At 50.0% G+C, this 20,037-nt stretch overlaps 2 long non-coding RNA genes across 4 annotated transcripts; one reads left to right on the top strand and one right to left on the bottom strand.

Moving 5' to 3' along the window:
- The first annotated feature begins 1,471 nt into the window (after positions 1-1,471).
- On the top strand, positions 1,472-3,025 carry LOC102547637 (uncharacterized). Of its 3 annotated transcripts, none has more exons than XR_015643692.1 (4): positions 1,472-1,660; positions 1,873-2,136; positions 2,311-2,394; positions 2,593-3,025. It is a non-coding gene; the product is annotated as an uncharacterized LOC102547637 (long non-coding RNA). The 3 variants fall into 3 exon arrangements; XR_015643690.1 differs by having other exon boundaries at positions 2,223-2,394; XR_015643691.1 differs by lacking the exon at positions 2,593-3,025 and having other exon boundaries at positions 2,311-2,469.
- A 2,397-nt stretch (positions 3,026-5,422) lies between these two features.
- Positions 5,423-11,677, bottom strand: LOC102547513 (uncharacterized). The gene is made up of 2 exons (XR_015643693.1): positions 11,621-11,677; positions 5,423-7,586 (listed from the first exon to the last, which is right to left on the bottom strand). It is a non-coding gene; the product is annotated as an uncharacterized LOC102547513 (long non-coding RNA).
- Between the last annotated feature and the right edge of the window lie 8,360 nt (positions 11,678-20,037).

Genomic DNA, 20,037 nt, shown 5'->3' with positions numbered 1-20,037 from the left:
TCTCCTACCACTGAGTCCCAGCCTCAGTTTCCCAATCTGTTCTTGGAGGGCTAAATGGAGGTGTTGACTTGTTTGTGGGTCTGTCTGTCTGTCCAGTGAGAAAGGATGAAAAGCAGTTACAGCAGAGGGAAGAGCCATGCTTGTTAGGTTTTAGGACGTCTTTGCCTTCTGCCTCCCCGACACCAGAAACCTCTCCTCTCTGTCACGTGATTTTGTGCCCAGTGCCTGAGCTTTCTGCCAGATTTTAGGCTTTGTAGACCCAGCCTTGTATCCACCTTGCTAGCTAAAGGCTTTGCATCCTAGGTCTAGCCGATGTTTGTTCAGTGAACGGGTTGCTCTTCGACCTTGCAGGCTGCAGACAGAAGTGGAAAGGAGTCATTAAAAGGCAGGAACACTGTTTGCTAAGCGTGCTCTCTTTGTATTTCCCCTTTGTGAGGATTTCTGGAAGGTCAGAGAATTGAGTTAAAAACCTATCTTCTCCTGGATTACAAAAGTATCATCCGCTTGCCATAGAAACGGCATGAGGTGATACAGATGAGGACAAGCCAAGTACCTCTCCCAGGCACATCTCCAGGACCTTACAGGATGTGTCTTTCTAAGGTCTCTATTCCCCACCTTAACCCATGCTTTACCTTGCTCTGATCTCCCAAGAGATGCCCCTCTGTGTCATCGCTTGGCTTTCTGTGTGTCTGGCACAGGCAGGAAGATTGGCAGAGCCCTTGCTAAGTTACTGGCTTTGGCCTCCAGTGGAATTTCCGATCCTTTCTGCAGCCCAGAAATGAATGCTCTTGCCTTTTGTTGTTCCTGCACAGGGGCCACACTTTGCAGGTTGTGTCACACCAGCCTGTTCCCTCTGTGCACTTGACTCTGCCACTGCTCTTTAAGCAGCCACCCCCTTTCCCCTAAACACTTTTAAATGGACTGTTTTGATGAGTCGTGCTTCCTGTCCAGACCATGATTAGAACAAGACACGTCTCCCCCAGTCACACACATAGTCTTCCTGCATGCTCTAGTTTGCAGCCTGCTTTTTAACGTTAATAACTTCCATTACAAGATCCTCACAGTTTTCCTTGCTGAGAACTAAGTGCAACACCCTTCCTGCCTGTTATTTTCATCTTTATTTATTTGTTATATATATATATATTTATATATATATTTATATATGCGTGTGAGTCAGGGGACAACTTGCTGAAGTCAGTTCTCTCCCTTTACCATATGGGTCCTAGGGATGAAACCCAGGACATCGGGTTGGATTTTACCCTCTTAGCTATCTTGTCTCCCTCTCCCTATTACTTGCTTACAGACCAGATCTGACTAAATTGCCCAGGCCGGCCTCAGACTTTTGACCCTCTGCGTCAGCTTCCCAAGTAGCTGCGGCTCCTCTAAGAATTCTTCCTTCCGTGCCAGCAAACGCAACTGCACGCTTTCGTTATTTTGTGTGATAACATTTTCCAGTTGGATCTAATTAAATCCCACAGATTGAATCCCGCACTACAGTACGGTCTGGGGATAGAATGCGTCCCTCGCTGTTACTCGAGGCCGGTGATGTGAGAGTAACTTGACTGGCAGGGAAGTCAAAGATGTTAGGAGGGAGCGACCGCCCGAAGAGCAGAAAGAGAACGGAGACAAAGGGCCTTCTCAGAGCAGGGGCGTCGCCGAGGTATGTGGGGGCAATGGAGACATCAACACTGGGGACTGTTAGCAGGAGATATTCTAGGTGGAGCTGGCTGACCTGGAGCAGAGCACCTGCGGGGCTTCCAGCGCCCGTGGAGGGGCTCTGTAAGTGAGCAGAATTGAGCGTTCTTCTCTCTACCGAGATCCCTCCGCTGAGCAGTTTTCTGGAATGACCGGCATTTTCCATTTCCCTTCTAGATCGTTATTTCCAGGAGGCTGGCTTGGTTCCCTCACACCCTGATGCATATCCAGATGGCTGGAGCTCCGAGTAGATGCTAGTGGAGTAGGTTTGAATGGACAACCTGTGGCAGGACAGATGCCCAATCCACTGGTGGCTGAGCTCTTTGTGCAAAGCTCTTTGCACCTCGCTCCTTCTGGTGATACCCCCCTCTCTGATATCAAAAGTTCTAATTCTTCCGAGTCATTCATGGAATCATCCCTTCGGAATGGATTGTGGAGGAGGTATGCCAGTCACCTGGAGGATTCTCTGTGGAGGGACAATTTGGGAGAAAAGTCCAGGGCTCTGACTTCCCTGCTCCTGTTTGCAGAGAGCCCCCATCAGCAATCGTTTCTCAGTATGGATCTAAAGGCCAGAGATGGACTCTGCTTCAGGAAGGTTCTCTCCTCCTTCTCCAGGTTACCCAAGAACACTCAGAAGTGCTGACTTCTTTTGTTTTGGGACAGTATCCCTCACTGGCCTGGAACTCGCCAAGTAGGCTGGTGAGCAAGCCCAGCGATCCTCCTGTCTCTGCCTCTCCAGCACCTGGATTACAAATGAAGGCTCCTACATGTGATGTATGTCTCTCTCTCTCTCTCTTTCTCTTTCTCTCTCTCTCTCTCTCTCTCTCTCTCTCTCTCTCTCTCTCTCTCTGTCCTCTTTTGTTCTGCCATTCTGTTCTTTGTTTTATCCCAAAACAGGACCTCACTCTGCCTTGGCTGGCCAGGAACCTCTGCGTAGTCAAGCCTGCTCTCAAACTTGCAACATTTTTTCACCTTGGACTCTGGGGTTAAGGGTGTGAGCCGTCCCAGCCCTACCTAACCGCACCGGTTGCTTTTGTGTCTTTTTCATGAGGAGACACCTGGCAAGAGAGCTCACTTCGCTCATTAGTCTCCCTGTGTTTTTACTTGGAAATCCTGTGGGAAGTGTGCCTTCCTTTGTACACGAGAATCTACTGCTTTCTCCTGCAACACCAGCAGGCCTGTTAGAATGAATGCAGCACACATCAATCTGGGAGAAGGGAAGTTGGGGAGGGAAGGAGTTTACCAGGCTCTCAAAACAATTCCCCATGCCTGAATTCTTCATTCCCGACCCCTGGAAGAAATGTTAAGTAAACGTTGAGCATCTGGTTTACAGTCTGAGTCCAGTCATTCTGTCAGACTCCTGAGACCCACATTGCAGGTCACGGAGGCGGTGACGGGAACCAGGACGGGCGGGTGGAACCTCCGAGTGTCCTGTTACAACCATCTTGTAAACACTCAGGAGAACCTGCTGGCTGTTGGAAACCCAGACTCTAAATAGTTTACTTCTGAATAATTTGTAAATCCTTTCCCAGCTCGGATAACCATAAAGTCCTGCAAAGCTCTTTATAAACACTCATTAGAGTCTTACAGAAATCCTTTGAGATCTGCATGATTATCCCCATTTGGCAGGTGAGTAAACTGAGTCACGACAGTTGAAAGATCTGCTCAAAGCCATGCCAGGGGCAGGGGCAGGGCCTGAGCTGGAGCTCAGACTTCTAGGCTCCTCAGTAGGTGAGCTGTTCCACAGAATGTGCTGGATCAGCCTAGCTAGGCTTCTATGGCCAGGTCCCTACAGAGTTGCTGGGTTCTGTGGGAAACCCTTCTCTTGGGTCCTTGGGATTGACTGAGGCTCCCTGGTTCCCAAGAGCCCATGGGCCAAGGCCAAAGGCTCCACTCTGAAGAAGCAGCTGAGAGAGATACCTGCCCATCATTTGCCTCCAGGTTTCCTCATTAGCTGCATGGCTTCCAGGGCGGGTTGAGAAGAAGACTATGGGCTCAGCTTTTCTGTGTAGAAGAAGAGCTCAGAGCAACCCAGGAACCGGGTCCAGTTAACACTCTATGTTCTTAGCCACTTTTTTTTCCTTTAAAAATATACTTATTTTTATTTGTGTGTGTGTGTGTGTGTGTGTGTGTGTGTGTGTGTGTGTGTGTGTGTGTGTACACAGGTGAGTGTAGGTGCCCAGAGGCTAGAAGATAGTGTCAGGTCACCTGGAGCTGGGATCTGAGGCTCTTAGGAGCCATCAGATTCGGGCACTGGGAACTGAACTCTGATCCTCTGAAAGAGCGACTTCTTAACTGCTAAGCCATCTGTGCAGTCCCTGACTTTCCTCATGAGTGCTCCTGTTCACAGGGAAACGGAAAAGGCAATCTGCTTTCTTAGCCCCTGTCACAGTAGAGTACAAGGGTAGGATGCAGGGGTAGCCGGGTGGAAGCCCCTCCTGGATCTCTGGGTGTGGGGTGACTGACAAGAAGCAGCATAAGAACCCAGAGATCTGACCGTGGTGGAGTGGAGGTCTCGGCATGCTACTCTGGTTAACTGTGGTGCTATGGGAACACGGGATGACTCCTGAATCGGGGTCTTAGGGAGGTCTCTGGTTCCCAGGTTGCCACTGCACATGAACCCTGGCTGTGGTTGCAGCAGCCTGCCCCAGCCTGCTCGGCTTCCTTTACTCATAATCAGAAAGTCCCGAGTCGATTCGTGAGTTTACAGAAACCATTTCGATTCACCTCTTTCTGGTGTTAGTCATGAGTGAGGACAGGTGTCAGTTTACTCGTAAGTAGTCACTGGATCCGGCATCAGGGGCGGGAAACCCTCCCCCCTTTCCTTAATCATATTACTGAGAAATGAGCCAGACACGGAGTTGACAAGTACTTGTCAGAAGGGTTGGAGAGCCTGGGCAGTGCTTAGAGGAGGTCTCTGGAAAGCCTGGGCGGAGCTTAGGGGAAGTCTCTGGAAAGCCTGGGCAGAGCTTAGGGGAAGTCTCTGGAAAGCCTGGGCGGAGCTTAGAAGAAGTCTCTGGAAAGTCTGGGCGGAGCTTAGGGGAAGTCTCTCTGGAAAGCCTGGGCGGAGCTTAGGGGAAGTCTCTGGAAAGCCTGGGCGGAGCTTAGGGGAAGTCTCTGGAAAGCCTGGGCGGAGCTTAGGGGAAGTCTCTGGAAAGCCTGGGCAGTGCTTAGAGGAGGTCTCTGGAAAGCTTGGGCAGTGCTTAGAGGAGGTCTCTGGAAAGTCTGGGCGGAGCTTAGAAGAAGTCTCTGGAAAGCCTGGGCGGAGCTTAGAAGAAGTCTCTGGAAAGCCTGGGCGGAGCTTAGGGGAAGTCTCTGGAAAGTCTGGGCAGAGCTTAGGGGAAGTCTGAGACGTTGCTCTCCAGAATCTCTGTCACATCGCATCCTGAGCATGCACCTGGTAGCTTCACTTCTATGGCCAAGTCGACATGCTTCATCCCCGTCTCCCTCTCTCTTAGCACGTTGCCTCCAGTCCAGGTTCCTTTCCCAGCTTGGATCTGAAGCAGAGCCCCTGCTCCCTGGAGCACAGAGAAGAGACCCTGCCTGCTGTTGCCTTCCACACTGCCGAGGCAGGAGTGATGTTGGTCAGGGTATTAGACACTTAGGCATTTGTACCTATTCCAGTAGCTTCCAGAGAAGCATCTCTTAGGGCCACCTAGAAGATGATATAACCAAGCCCAGGGGATGGATGGCTCACTGGGAAAAATACTTCATTTGGAGGAGCAGGTAGGGAATAAAGGGTTTATTACGCTTCCACTTCCACATCACAACCCATCACTGAGAAAGGTCAGGAAAGGAACTCAGGACAGGGAAACTGGAGGAGGGGATCTGAAGCAGAGGCCACAGAGGAGTGCCGCTCATTGGTTAGTTTTGGTAGGTGCTTTCCACAGAAGCCTGAGGACTCAAATTTGTATCCCCAGAGGCACATATATCGGGACACAGCGGCACACCCTTCTGCAAAACCAGAGGTCCTAGTGCGAGGTGGAAGTAGAGATCTGTCCAGAAAGCTCCAGAAACTCAACAAGACAGTTAGCCTGACCTATGCATGGTAGACAAAAGATCCTGCGTCAAAAAAGTTTTGGTTGGCACCTGATGTTGTCCTCTGAATTCCCACAGGTCATATTATCACATTCCCGCAGACAGACACATACCAGTGCTCACTGTGTCCAGCCTTATTGGGTCCAGTCTCCCTGCCCTCCCTGTGAATAAGGTGTTATTGTGACACCCACTTTGCACACAAGACGCTAAAGCCAGGTGGCTTATGCTAGCCACCAGTCCCAGGGGGTATGATCATCAGACCTCATACTCTCTGTCACTCTGCACCCTCCTGGATGATCCCCGAAGGCGGATCATGAAAAAAAAATGGCAGAATCTGCAGATTTTCAGGGTTCTCACCTGGAGAGTTTAGCTCGACCTTGCCAGTAAAGAGACGGAGGAGACTGGATGACCAGCCAGCATCCCAAGAGAGGCTGAGAGACGTTTTCCACACGTGCTAAACACATGCTGGAACATGCTGGGCTAAGTTCAGGGAGGGCCCCCTCCCCCAACACCCGTGCACTTGACAGAGAAGATCATTGGTCCTGATGCTCCTCCCAGCTAAGCTGACTTGGTTTCGGAGTGCTCAGTATAAGCCGCTGAGACCAATCAGTGGGCCACAGCCTCAAGACGGTATTAACTGTCACCCCCAACCTCTAGTATCCGGGAAGAGGACTTCAGAAGCTGATCTCATCCCAGGCTACTAATAAGGTAGAACCTGGGGTTGGGGGGGTTACCTCTGTGCCTCCGGTTTCATTTTACTGAGTGTGTGGGCAATCACGAGCTTTCGTGATCTCGGCTTGAAGAAGATATATTCTCCTGACTGACTGTTAAGGTCATGCCAGTTGCTACACATTTTTGTGACATTTAATAGCCACTGGGTCTGTTCTGCGGTTGACTTTTTGTAAGTAGTTGAGCTTCTGCTCAGAATCAGATCCCTGGCCTGTGTCAGAAGTATTCATTACCATGGCAGCAAACGCTGTTGTCTTGTCAATGCTGCTGTGTTTGTGGCCTGGCACTGAAGGAGGGGCTCTATTCATCCCTTGGGATCCAGGCTGATGGAGGTTCCGGAAGCATCTTCTGTATGTGCCTTCTAAGATTGTCCCGGGTGCTCATACCCAGCAGGGACATTGAAGATTTGTCCAGGAAGCTCAGTAGGTCATCAATGGGATGCATCTTGGCCAGACACCCTCCATTAGCCAGAACTCCTTCCCCAGACAGCACTGAGCTTCAAGAAGATTGGAGCTAGGCTGAGCCAGCAGGACTTGGGAAACAGTTATGCAGGCTTCCTTTGAGCTAGAAGGGTGCAGAGTATCTTAAGGAGTGCCACACAAGTCAAAATACACAGTTCTGGGAGGTTGGTGAAACCAGAGGTCTGCTCTGAGATGTTCCCACATGCAAATGCATTCAAGAGGCTGGCTTTCAAACCTTCAGCAGTGAAACCCAAATAAGAACAAACAATGCATTAACATTGCCCCCATCAAATTAACAACCCCCCCCTGTGAGTGGACTCTTGCACACCCAGCTGGCCCATCTCCTGCTTTTGTTCTTTAGCTGTTTGTCTTTGAAGCGGCTCCTAGTCTCCAACTGAGACAAGGAAGCCTTCCTAACATGGCTGAAATGAAGAATCAGTCGAGGGATAAAAGGAAATGTCTAGCCTCTGAGGAAAAAAGGTGTTTCTTTGGATCCACAAAGGCCTTGGAATAAGAGACCCCCTTGAAGAGAACGTCTGGGTGCTGAGGCTGCTTCCAGCGAAGGTGACCTGGGCATTGCCTTTCCTTTACCAAAGGTATCGGGCAACAACACCCGGATAGCCAGGATGAGAACCAGAAAACACAGTCCGGAAAGTTCTTGTCCTGCCGAAAAGACGTGAGCTTAATCCTTAGAACCCATGTTAAGGAAGCCACCCATGTGGTGGCTCTCACACACTATCCCAAGTCCCGAGGAGACAAAGATAGGCTTCTCCAAGCCCAGCCTTCTTGGTACCACTCAAGCTAGGGAGAGACCCTGTCTCAAAAACCAAACCAAACCAAACCAAACCAAACCAAACCAAACCAAACCAAACCAATCCTAAAAGGTGGTTGTCTCCAGAGAAAGGATACTTAAGATTGACTGACCTCCACATGCACACATACGTATGCACCCCCAAATGTATTGGAAGGAACACACACACACACACACACACACACACACACACACACACACACACACACACACCAGAAAAAGGAACAACCTGGAAGGTTCTGTCTGCTCTTCTCATTGTTCATGTAGAAGTTCAGACGTGGCTCAGGATAGGTGGGAGCACTCTTGTCATGGTTAGGCTCAGGGAGGAGGCATGGTTGGGGAACTCTCTAGCTGACCCTTCCCTAAAATGTTCCAGAGTGGCTTTCCCAGAGTTCCCCTCAACACGAACCCTGTGGGCTCGCCAACCTTTACTGCCCAGTGACTCAATTTCCCCACTGATAAAAAGGGGGAACAGGTCTACAGTTCTAAACTTGCCTGTAAAACATGGCGGAGAGCCTTGAAATAAAGGTGGTATTTAGGGAGAGTTCAAAGTGTTATGTAATTATTTTATTGCCCCTTTTATTCCTGAGATTTTTCTATTTGCTCGGCTTACAAACCCAGGCCAGAGTCATAAAACCACTTTTATGCCAGTGCCTCTTGGACCTCATCATGTAACAACGGCGTATCACTTTGGCTCTGAAAGTGTTTAGATCCACGGTGGAGACATGCCCAACGGGAACCTCAGCCATTTCTGCCAAGTGAAGGTCATTACTGTACCCTGAAACTGCTGGGACCATGTATATTTTTTTAAGCCTCCCAATGACCACCTCGGTGCCATGATTGAATTAAACGGACAATGAGGTTGGTCTGAAGTACCAACCTATGTTTCATACCTCCTTGCTTTTCTGTTTATTTTTTTGTTTGTTTTTGTTTTGTCTTTTCTTTTCCTTTACCCTCTCTTCCTTCAGTTGTTTCCCAATCCCCTTTCCTTAGTTTGAGACGTAGCCTCACTATGGCCCAGACTGGCTTGAGCTCACTACACGGCTAGCACAGTTAGCTTCAGCTTCTAGGCATACCCTCAAACCTTTTTAACTTTGCTATTTTTTGGAGAAAGGGTCTCAGGTGGTCCTGGCTGGCTTTGAACTCAATGGGTAGCTAAAACTGGCCTTGAACTTCCATTCCTCCCAGGGGATTACAGGTGTGTGCAACCCTACCCAATCTCCCCTCGCTCTTCTAGACACAGAGCTGGATCTCACCACAATCCTTTCCTGGTACCGTCACTCAAAGCCACAGGAAGCAAGGAGTTGCAAGTTGGAAGAGGCCCCATTGGCTGTTGACTGCCAAGCAAGTCAGAGTGGCTCTTATGGTGTCCCAGGGTACAGTGGTAGGGGAACCCATTCCCCTGCTTGGGGGGAGACACCCAACTCTACATGTGGGCCTGCTGTCCTGTAAGTCTCAGCTCTGCCGTGCACTTGTCTCTGATGCCAACTTTGGAGGGCAGAGGCAGAGGCAGGGGAGAACTCTGACATCTCAAGAAACAGAAGTCAGGTCATGGGCACATTTCCACTGGTGCTTCTTTCTTTACTTTAAAAACCTGCACGTGCAGTGTCCTGTTAGAGGAGCCACTGATTGGGGTTAACTTATAGGAATGGGGCAGCAGTCTTGTTGCTTTTCTGATCTTCATCTTCCTCTTCCACTCAAAGCAAGAACCTTCTGACCCCACCACATAAAGGCAAGAAAGGCCTCACCTGCACCAACAGGAGCTGTCCTCAAGCCCTCATGCTTGATCGTAGGCATTCAGTGCTATTCTTCAAGCCCGACTGTGCAATTCATCTGTAGGACCAGGGGATTCAGACCAGATCCTGGGCTTGAGAAAATTACAGACACTTCGGGAGGTAGAAGATTCCACCTGGACAAGACCACTGGGTGCCTCGCCTCCAGGAAACCTCATTTCTAAAATACTGGAGAGTCTCAGTGGTCGTCCTGGAGCCCTTTGAGGCATCGCTAATGGTCCCCCCCAGAGATCTACCTACCCTCTTCTGTATGGCAGTACCTTCTGCCATAGAAGCAAGGTTTTGAGCTTATGGTGGCCTCTGTCTGTCCTCATTCTCCTTCCCCACAACCACCCTCCTGGCTCAAGCTTTTGGTTTCCCACATCAGGATCTTGTTAATATGTTCCTGTCACAGTTCTCCATCTAGGCCTGCTTCCTCCAGCTTGCTGCAACAAGACAGTTGTTATATCTGGGCCTGATGGTGCCCTTCCTATCTACCTAGGAGCCTGAGGCAGGCGGACGGAAACTTCAAGACCTGGCTGGGCTATAGAGTGAGTTCAAAGTCACCTTGGATGACATAATCAGACCCTGGCTCCCTAGCAAAGCCCCCAGTCTGACCTCAGAACCAGTTTCTGACACCACAGACTTTGCTGTGAACCACCTCAGTCATCTAGGAGCACAGTAAGTTCTCTCGGTTTTGAAATTCTTTGTTTGTTACATTTCAAGTGCCTATCACAAGCTTCTTCCTTTTCCCCAAGGCCTATAAGTCTCCCTCTCTCCCCCAAAATGGGATCCAGCCTCCATGACCCAGAAACTCTTCACATTGCTTTGCACACAGAAAGAATTGTGCCCCATCTGTGTAACGGTTTCAGGAAAGGTTTGTTTCTGCCCTGCAGAGACTCTTAGTGGTGGTAGCCATGCTATCAAAGACAATCCCTGGTGGAGTCTGGGGGGCTGTCTGGGACAGGCAGAATGTTGGCCCTGACTCTTGGACTGGGTTCAGGAAGCTGCTGGGTGCTGAGAAATTTCTGCAGGACAAGGAATAGACCCTGGAGGAGGGGCAGCTCTGGAGCCTGGCAGGTGATAGGGTGCACATGGTTTCAGCTGAGTGGCCCCAAGGTGGCCTCTGCTAGCATTGCTTCCTCCAGCTTGGGCTCCCCCACCCCCGCTCTCCAGGGGAACCAGAGAATAAAACCTACAAGGGAATGAGTCCTGTTCTTAGCTGTGGGAAACTGGAATGAAAAGGCCACTAAAATCAGCTTTACTTGCAATGCACCATGTTTGCGATGTTGTTTTTCACTGTGTTTTTACACAAAGTAATGGAGTTAGGAGAAAGAAAGGAAAAGGAACACAGTCATCAACAGCATCAACACATACACACATACATATACACACATATACACACATGCACACACACATAATAAACACACACATACACATTCACACACGCACACACATATACACACATGTACACACATGTGCACACATGTACACATGCACACACATATACACACATATACACACATGCACAAACACACAATAAACACACACACATACCCATTCACACATGCATACACACATATACACACATGTACACACACATACACATGCACACACATGTACACAATATACACATATACACATACACACATATAGAGATGCATATATACATACACATATACACACGTGTACACACACACACACACACACACACACACACACACACGGGAGCATACAAATACAAATGCATGTCTCCAGCTCTGAGCATGCATGAACTTTAAGTTCTCCCATCCAGCTTCCTGTCCTCCTCCTTGCCTGGCCAGGTTTCTCTGGCTGACCCCTCTAGCCTCCTAATTCCTCTCCCAGATCCACAGTTTTCCACCCTAACTTTTATGGTGTTTCCCAGGATTAATGGTTAACATATTCATTTTCTCCCCAAGCCCTCTGTTATCAGCGAGTGCTCCGAGAGTAAAGATTAACTCTGCTTAACCGAAGCACATGAATCATCTACAGGCTTTGGGCAAATTATTCCTGGTCACCTCCCCCTGAAGGTCTCATCCCACAGCAGCTGACCTTCACCAACACCTGGGTCTAGAGACTCGGAAAAAGCCAACCTTAGGAGAACTGATGAGCCAAGGAAGGTCACGGAGTGTTGACAGCGGGTGTTCTGTGCTTTTTAACTCAGTCACCCACCGTTGTTCCAGGACCCCATAAAAGGACTGGGCTGTGTCTCTTTAAAAAAAAAATGTTTTGCAAGCCAGGCCTAATCTACGGTACATTCTTTGTTGCTGGGAGACTCGAAGTGGTTGTACAAGCTGTTCTTTCTGGGAATCATAGTTCAAAGTGTCCCGACCCAAACACACATGTTGTCATTGTGCCTGTCCTTTGCGTGGGGCTGGGACATCCGACTTAGGAAACCTCTCCTGAGCCAGCAGGCCCAGCAGCCAGGATACACAGCCAGCAGGGTGGCTCCAGGCTCCCACTGCAGGGAGCTGAAGGAGGAAGGGGAGGGGAGGGGGGAGGGGTGCTTCCATAGGGTCTCTCCTGGTACAGGGCTGCAACAGTTAAGCCCAGGTTGCAGATGGAGTGTGTGGCCAGCACAGTCAAGCGTCCGGAGGGGCATTGTGGAAAAAGGCCTTCATCGGCTCTGCGGTGGAGTAGCCGCAGAGCCCCGGCGAGGGGAAAAGTCAGGCCTGAGTCCAAATTCCAGCTCTGTTTGGCTCTCTCTCCTTCCTCCTTGGAGAAGACCGGAGTGGAAGGGAGAGGTCGTTCAGAGGGGGACTGAAGCCTGAAGTCTGCCAGACTTATTAGGAAAGATGTTGCCGGGGTCTTGGCAAGCATTTTCCACCGTCCCGCCCCAGTGTGACTGGTTCCTGTCACCCTGGCTGACTCCACCGGCCCAAGCGCCTCGCTGCCCCACATTCAAACATTTCCACATTAGGCCGGCCACCGGCACGCCTCTCTGGCAGTGTGGGAGGCGCCTGCTGACCCGGGGTGGCCTTGCCTGCCCTGCCTCCCCTGCAGGTACAATTGCTCTTTTCTGGGTCAGCCTTGTGATCTGGTGTCCAGGCACTTGGCAGAATTTAGCAAATGTTCCTCAGGGCTCTGTTTCTTGGTTACACTATTCACACGGACACCCTTGGGACCATGGGGGAAGGGGACTGCTGTCTCTGTCTCCTGCCTTGCCCTGGTTAGAGGACCTGGTTGCCCAATCTGCAGTCCCTCAGAAGAGGTGGGAGGCTTCGCCTCTTTTGTTGATCTTTAGCCCCTTCCCTTTCCGTTGGCCTGACCTCTCCTTTGGACCCAGAGCTGGAGCAGAGGTTACTATTCATGACGTACACCCACATATGGGCTTGTGCAGTCAGACGTGGCAGCCTCGAACCCACGTGACTCAGAACGGTTGAATCACAGCTGCACCAAGCGGAGCTGGACAACTGTGCCAGCCGTGGGGTGGATTTCGAAGAGTTCCTTCAGAAAAAAAAATGTGAGCCCTCTCACCTGTTCAAGCAATAATATTCCAGAGGAAGTGTGTTCAGTAAAATGTGATCTAAAAATAAATCGCACCTGTGCGCGTTTTGACCTTTATAAACACGGCTGCTAGAAAATGCCGCCTATGTGGTGAGTGTCGTATTTCAGTCCGGACAGCACTGCTTGACAACGGTCTCCATAGTAGCATGGTTTCCTCCAGGCCTGCGGCCTGCTGGGGGCTGGTTCTAACCTCCACAGGTCTCCCTGCTTTCTGGCAGCTATAGGCTTCTCTACCCACTGTGGCACACTTCCACTCTGCTTTCTCCAGGGCTCCTGGCTGCTCTTCAGGGCCCAGGGCTAATGCCACCATACAGGAAGCATTCTCATCCACACAACCTCAGAAGCTTCTGTGCACTTGGCTGTCCCCAGGATATTCTGTTGTTGAGGGCAGTATCCAGAGAGGAGAGCACAGGACTACATGTACGCTCACCCACACGTGGGTGAATGACCCGAAGGCCAGAGCAGTCCCAACTAGGACTAGAAGCTTGTCTTGTTTATGTTTCCACTGTGGGAGGCAATAAATTATTAACCTAAGTCAGGATATTTTGGTTGCTGTAGGGAGCCCCTGCTTGCTACTACTTAAAGACAACCGGGGGTGGGGCCGTGAGATGACTAGGGAGTAAGCCATTTGCTGTCAAGGCCGATGAGCTGACTTCGGTCCCCAGAACCCCATGGTCAAACCTCACACAAGCTGTCTTCTGACCTCCACACGCACGGTGTGACAAGTGTGCCCCGTATTTAATGAATACATGTAAGACAGGACTTGAAAACGTTTTAGGGGAAAAAATTACTTTATAAAAAGCATCTTTGTTGGGGGGGGGTCGGGGCTGGGCAATAGCTCTCGGATTAGTCCTCCTTCACGTTGAACTTCCTCACCTTCCTGCCTCTGGCTCCTGGGCTAGTATTATAGGTGCATGCCAAGAACTTCAACATCCAGCCAAGAACTTTAAATCAGAACAAACCTCCCATAGCACAAGTTCACTCTCTGGGACATGCTTGTAATAACTTTGCTCTGACACCCTTCAACACCTATAAAGGGAACTACACCATGTCACACACACTTGACCTGTGGAATTCATCATCAGAATCACAGTCTGTGTGTGATACCCACCCAGACCTTGAAGACTTGAAGGCGCAAAAAACAAAACAAAACAAAACAAAACAACAACCACAACAAATGTGGAAAATGTTGGGGTTTAAAACTCAGCTCGAGTCCAGACAGAGCACACCAAGCCAACATGGTTCCACGTGGAGAGGTTTAATGAGAGAAGAAGAGGAGAAGAGGAGAAAGAATAAAGGCCGGCCATGAGCACGTGGAGGGAAGCGGGGGAGAGAAGGGACAAAGGGAAGAGAGCATGAGAGCAGAGAAGAGTAAGAGAAGAGAGTGAGGAGGGGGCAAGCAGCCCCCTTATATAGTGTCAGGCACAGCTGACTGTTGCCAGGTAACTGTGGGGCGGAGCATACTTGCCTGTTGCCAGGTAACTGTGGAGGTGGAGCTTAGACAGAATGCCAACAGAAAATATCTCTAATGCCAACAAAATACCATTTATACTGATAGAATGATGAAATCCTACCTTTGAGGTTTGTTGGGCATATCATTAAACCTAATCTCACGTGTTTCTTTTTCTAGCACAGCTTCTAGAAAAATCTTACTGGACACGCATGGATCGCGTTATATTTCTGTGGGAAAGTCCTGAGAGCCAAGGAGATGTTTGCCATGTGAGCACGAAGACCTGACTCCAACCCCAGAACTCACATAAAAAAGCCCGGCAGAGTTATGTGTAACTTCTGTAACCCCGGAGCTCGAAGAGTAGAGGAGGGAGGGTTCCCTAGGACGTGCTGGCCAAGCACCAGGCTGGTGAGAGATGACTTCTGAGGGCGACCTGTGCCTCCACACCGTGTACATGCGCCTGCATGTGATTCAAAGCACATACACGCGATTGCTCTGACGTGTCGGAGCTTTGTTCATTTTGGGACATTTACAGATGTGTCTGAACATTTGTTTCAACTGGGTCTTTAATGGTTTAGAACCCCCAGAACTTTAACTCTAGTCTTCCCGCCGAAATGTCCACGCAGTCGCGTTAAGTTCCGAATCAGGTTCTTCGGGACTGATCTTGTCTAGGAGACCCACCTTGACCTACCCTCTCTAGAAATGGCCCAAACAGGCCTCTGGGGGAACTCCCAGGCTCTGCAGGGACTTGCTGGGGAGTAATTACTGTGGGCAGACCCTTCTACTTACACGCTTAGTCATAATTACTTACCTGAGCGGCACCGGCAGTGTGATGGGAGCTTAGCTGAACAGAGAGAAGGCTCAGCGGGCACATCACCTTGAGCTTGACCCGCAGCCAGATTTCACAGCACCTGCCTGTTTAGCCCCAGGGCTGTGATTCATTCTCAGGAAAGGAGCTGCAGACACTCCCTGCCTCCAGAACCCTGTTCTCTCTGCTCTAGCCTCTCTTTGGAAGGAATAGAGGCGGCTGTATGCTCCAGCTGCCTCCGATTCTACCTTTTGATGCACACGCATATGCAAAAATATTAAAATCCGTGTTATAATGTAATGTTTCTTTTAGTGTCTGGGACATGGAGCGATAAATCAGTCTTCCTTTCCCAGGTGTCCTTTCTCTGAGTAGGGACCCCCTCCTGGAGAATGATTGCAAAACAGTGAGTGACCAGGCATCCCTAGCTATTTGCATGTACCCCCTATTCACACACACACACATGCACACACATGCACATACACACATGCACATACATATACATGCACATATACACATATACACATACACACACACACGCGCACACACACACATGCACACACACACACACACACACACACACATGGAATGCAGCCAGGAAGAATAGACAGAATGCATGCTAAAGGAGAGAAAAACTAGGGCCTTTTCACGAGGTCAGATGACTTCTGAGGTTGGATCAGCTGGCCAGGTGCACAACCAATTTTCTTGTTTCCTTGGCAGCAGCTAAAAGTATCTGACAAATAATGGAGCCCTCAGTCCTATAAGTAAAATCCCATTTATCTTGGGAATTAAAAAAAATACAGCAACAGTGATGGAAAAATCCCCAGCGAGGTCCATTTGTTCCTTCCTGTGGGTCTTGGATCCACTTCTCCGGGAAGACACACTTGTAAATCTGTGCTTTCTGAGGTGGGAGATGGGAACTAAACGTCTTTAAGATGTGTTTCTGGGAGGACTGGAAACAGGAAGCAAATTGGAATCGTGGCCTGTGGGGACAGACGCTGGATGTCAGAGGATGTGCACACTGAGCATGGGCCTTACGCCAGCTGTGCCCCTTGCCAGCCACCTCCCAGAGCCCCATGTCTTGATAAAGTCCCATGGAAACCAAGCTTCTCTTTGGAACCTGTCAGGTCTGGGTTATTTTCTCAGCTTAAATTGTGTTTATATGGTTACCTTCAGAATGCTTTTCTGCTTGGGGGATATTTTCATATTTCTTTACTTAAAAAGAAGTCAGAACACCTTGACTTTAAAAAGGCCTATTTACCCAAACAAGGTGCCAAGGGCATGAACAGAGGCACCTCAGAAGTTCATGTGTCAACACCTCATATTTCATCCGTATGCCAAAAAGTACTGGAGAAGGAAGGGGAAAGGAAGGATAGACCCAAGGAAGGAAGAAAAGAGAGGAGGAAGGGATGGAGGGAGGGACAGAGGAAGAGAGAGAGGAAGGGAAGGAAGAAGAAACAGAGGAAGAGACAAAGGAAGGGAAGGAAGAAGGGACGGAGGGAGAGACAGAGGGAAGGAAAGAGGGAGGGACAGGGAAGGAAAGGAAGGAGTGACAGAGGGAGGGGGAAAGGAGGGAGGGACAGAGGGAGGTAGGGAGGAACAGAGGAGAGAGGGAGGGAGGGAAGGAGGAAGGAGGGAGGAGAAAAGGAAGGAAAACTTTGTTGACTGGCATTTAAAATCGCATTGTTGTTGTTGTGTGGTGTGTTGTATGTGTGTGCACATGTACATACCGATGTGCTTGCATGTGCACATGGAGACCAGGTGTCCGAATGTCACGTGCCTTTCTTTTATCTCAATTGTTTCTCCACCTTATTTTTGAGGCAGCGTCTCTTACTTAACCTGGGCTAGATTTGGCTCACCTGCCATGGAGCCTCTGGGATAGACCCGTCTCTGCCCCACACCTCAGGAGTCACAGAGGCCATGCAGTACTTTGCTGTGAATCCTGGGAATCTGAATCTGGGTCCTCGTGATTACACAGCCAGCACCTCACCCACAGAGCTCACTCCCCAGCCCCTGGCATTTAAATATCTCTGGTACTCTGTCTGGCCTCTGTGTCCCGACAGACAGAAGACACATCGTGAAATAGAGAGGAGCAGGGACTCTGCCTGCAGCACAGGGAGTGGGGGAAATGTGCAAAGGCAGGGGTTTGCTGGGCAAGGGTACCTCTACCCCCTTGGGTAAAGACTTCCTCCGTGGTCTGAGATAGTGGACACACCCAGCTTCCCCAAGGTCACAGATGCTGGAAGGACACTGGGGGGCTCTCAAGGAATTTCTTCAGCATCTTTGCTAGGCATAGACTCTACAGTTGTGGAACACAGTTTTACTGACCAGAGGAATCCAAAAGGAGCCCTCCACGTGGTGGGTAAACTGAGATACTGACAGGCATTTCAATTCCTTGTGGGTCTGAATTACCCAGGCCCACCCATTGACTCTCACAGCTTTTCTGGAACTGTCCCTGTCCCTCCTTTCTTCTGTTCTGTGACTTTCAGCAGAGTCATGGTGTGGGGAGAAGAGCTAACCCGACTAGTAGAGATATGTCTGTCACAGTGACCTGTTTCTCTGCACCGGTGCCCAGCCTGAAGCCTGTTCTCCAGGAATCACGGTGATGGGCCCAGCCTGCAACCGGCTAACCACCTGGTCCCTGAGTACTGCAGGTCAGGTCACCTACTCCTCATTTTGAGGATGTGAAGACTGAGACCCACAGACATTAGACACCCTGACTGAAGTCACCGAGCCAATTACCATCAGAGCCAAACGCTGGCTCCCCTCTACTCTCCCAATCTACCCTTAGGACTGTCTTCGTGGCCAGTGGAGAAGCTCCCTTGTGTGGGAGACTCAGCTGTGAGGTTAGCATATCCAGAGACTTGCATATATGCTCAGTCATGGGAGATCCTTCACTGTGTTTCCAGAAGGGAGTCTCTGCTTTGAACTGAGAGGCCATGCCTGCTGAGGCACTGAACTAGAGAGATGATTCGGCCTCTTGAAGTCTTCTCTCACAGCTGACTCATTAACTGTAGTGACTTCAAAGCCTGCGAATGGCTGCTAGCTTGGAAAGGGGCCAAGGTGGGAGAGTTTGTGCCATGGAAACTGGTAGGAACTGCAGTCAAGGCTTGATTCCCCACCACCATTACCACCACATACACACTGCCCTGAGAGCTGGCCTACTACCTGCTGTCCACTCTGTGGGGACCCCAGCTATTAGGCACTGCCCCCTTTTAGTCACAAGATGAAGGTGTGGCCATACCATAGGAAAACGATACTTCACCCCCCAATCTGTAGCCAGCTCTCCGCAGAGCTGTGTAGGTAGAAGACTCTGCAGGAAGGAGGAAGAAGAGGGGGAGGGGGAAGAGATGGAGGTGAGGAATGGAAATTAGAGAAGGAAGGGAGGAAGAGACAGAGGCATGGAGGGACTGGGGAGATGGATCAGCAGGTAAAGAGGTTGTTCTGCAAGCATGAAGACTATAAAGTCCAGCACCGTGTGAAAGTCAGGCATGGAGAAGCAGATAGATCCTGGGGTCTCGGGGACCAGTTTGTCTAGCCAAAATGGTGAACTTCAGGTCCAGTGAGAAACAGAAATCAGAAAACAAAGTGGATGAGATTGAGGAAGACACTTGAAGACCATAACTAGACTCTACTTATGCTTCCACAGGTACAACCTCACCCCTCATCCCACAAGTGCACACACAGACAAAGGAAGAGGAAGAGAGAAAGAAATGGAGGAGAAGCATGGAGAAAAAAGGTGAGATGGAGACCAGGAGAAGAGGAGAAGGACGGGGCAAGAGGTGTCATATCTGTATGCTCTACCCTCCACTGAGATGGAGACCAGGAGGTGTCCTCCACTGAATCCCTCTGTAGCTTCCTGTCGTCCATAAAAACTGAACGTGGACCAGATCAGTCCCCACCCATTTCCCAGCCCCTCCCCTCTCTCCTTGTGCTTCTCCATCCACAGCATCAAGTGCACACAGGCAGAACTCTTTTCTGCCTCAGGACCTATGCACCCTCATCTCGATGAACTCATGCAGTTTCTCCAGAAGGGTAGACGTTGTCCTGTCTCAACTCCAAGGCTTTCTTTCCTACAATAGTTACTTTATATTTAATCATCCGTCCGGGTGTTTCTTTTTATCATCCATCCCCTTTTCCCTTATTCTGATCAGTGTTCAACGGTGTCCATGATGAGCAAGCTGGGCATGGATGTACATATCCGTAACCTCAGGAATTATGGGATTGAAGCCAGCTGAAGGTTCCAAGAAGGTTCAAGGCTATCTTCGCCATATAGCAAGATATTGTCCACAGAAATGAAAGGGGAGGGAGAAACGAGTGGGGGAGGGGGAAAGTACAAGAGAAGACAGGGGGGAAGGGGAGGGAGAAGGTGACAGGAGAGGTAAGCAGCCAGTGAAGCACCAAGCCCTCTGTCCTTTTCTCCCCAACAGCCCCACTGAAGACAATCTTCTAACTATGAAGAGAAGCGCTTCACTCTTGCTGAGCCCTGGCCAGACACAGCTTTCTGCAATATTCACAGACCTCTCTGATCTCCATGGACTCTGTATGCCCAGTGCCCTGTGTGGCTGTTACCCTACAGGGGTCCTGCAAGGCTCTGTAGACATCTTGGCCCAGTTAGAACCAGTGGTTGGGGATTTCTGGGTAGAAGTCACCTTGTGTTCAAACCACCCTGCTTGCCAAGGTGCTAAACATTACACCGAAGCTGCTTGGGGACCACGGTCTGACACAGTGCAGTTCTGTTCCCATTC

The sequence above is a fragment of the Rattus norvegicus genome, chromosome 19 (assembly GCF_021556685.1).
Source record: "Rattus norvegicus strain SHRSP/BbbUtx chromosome 19, alternate assembly SHRSP_T2T, whole genome shotgun sequence".
Lineage (NCBI taxonomy): Eukaryota > Metazoa > Chordata > Mammalia > Rodentia > Muridae > Rattus > Rattus norvegicus.
The sequence above is the reverse complement of the archived record's forward strand: the minus strand, read 5'-3'. Positions and strand labels throughout refer to the sequence as shown.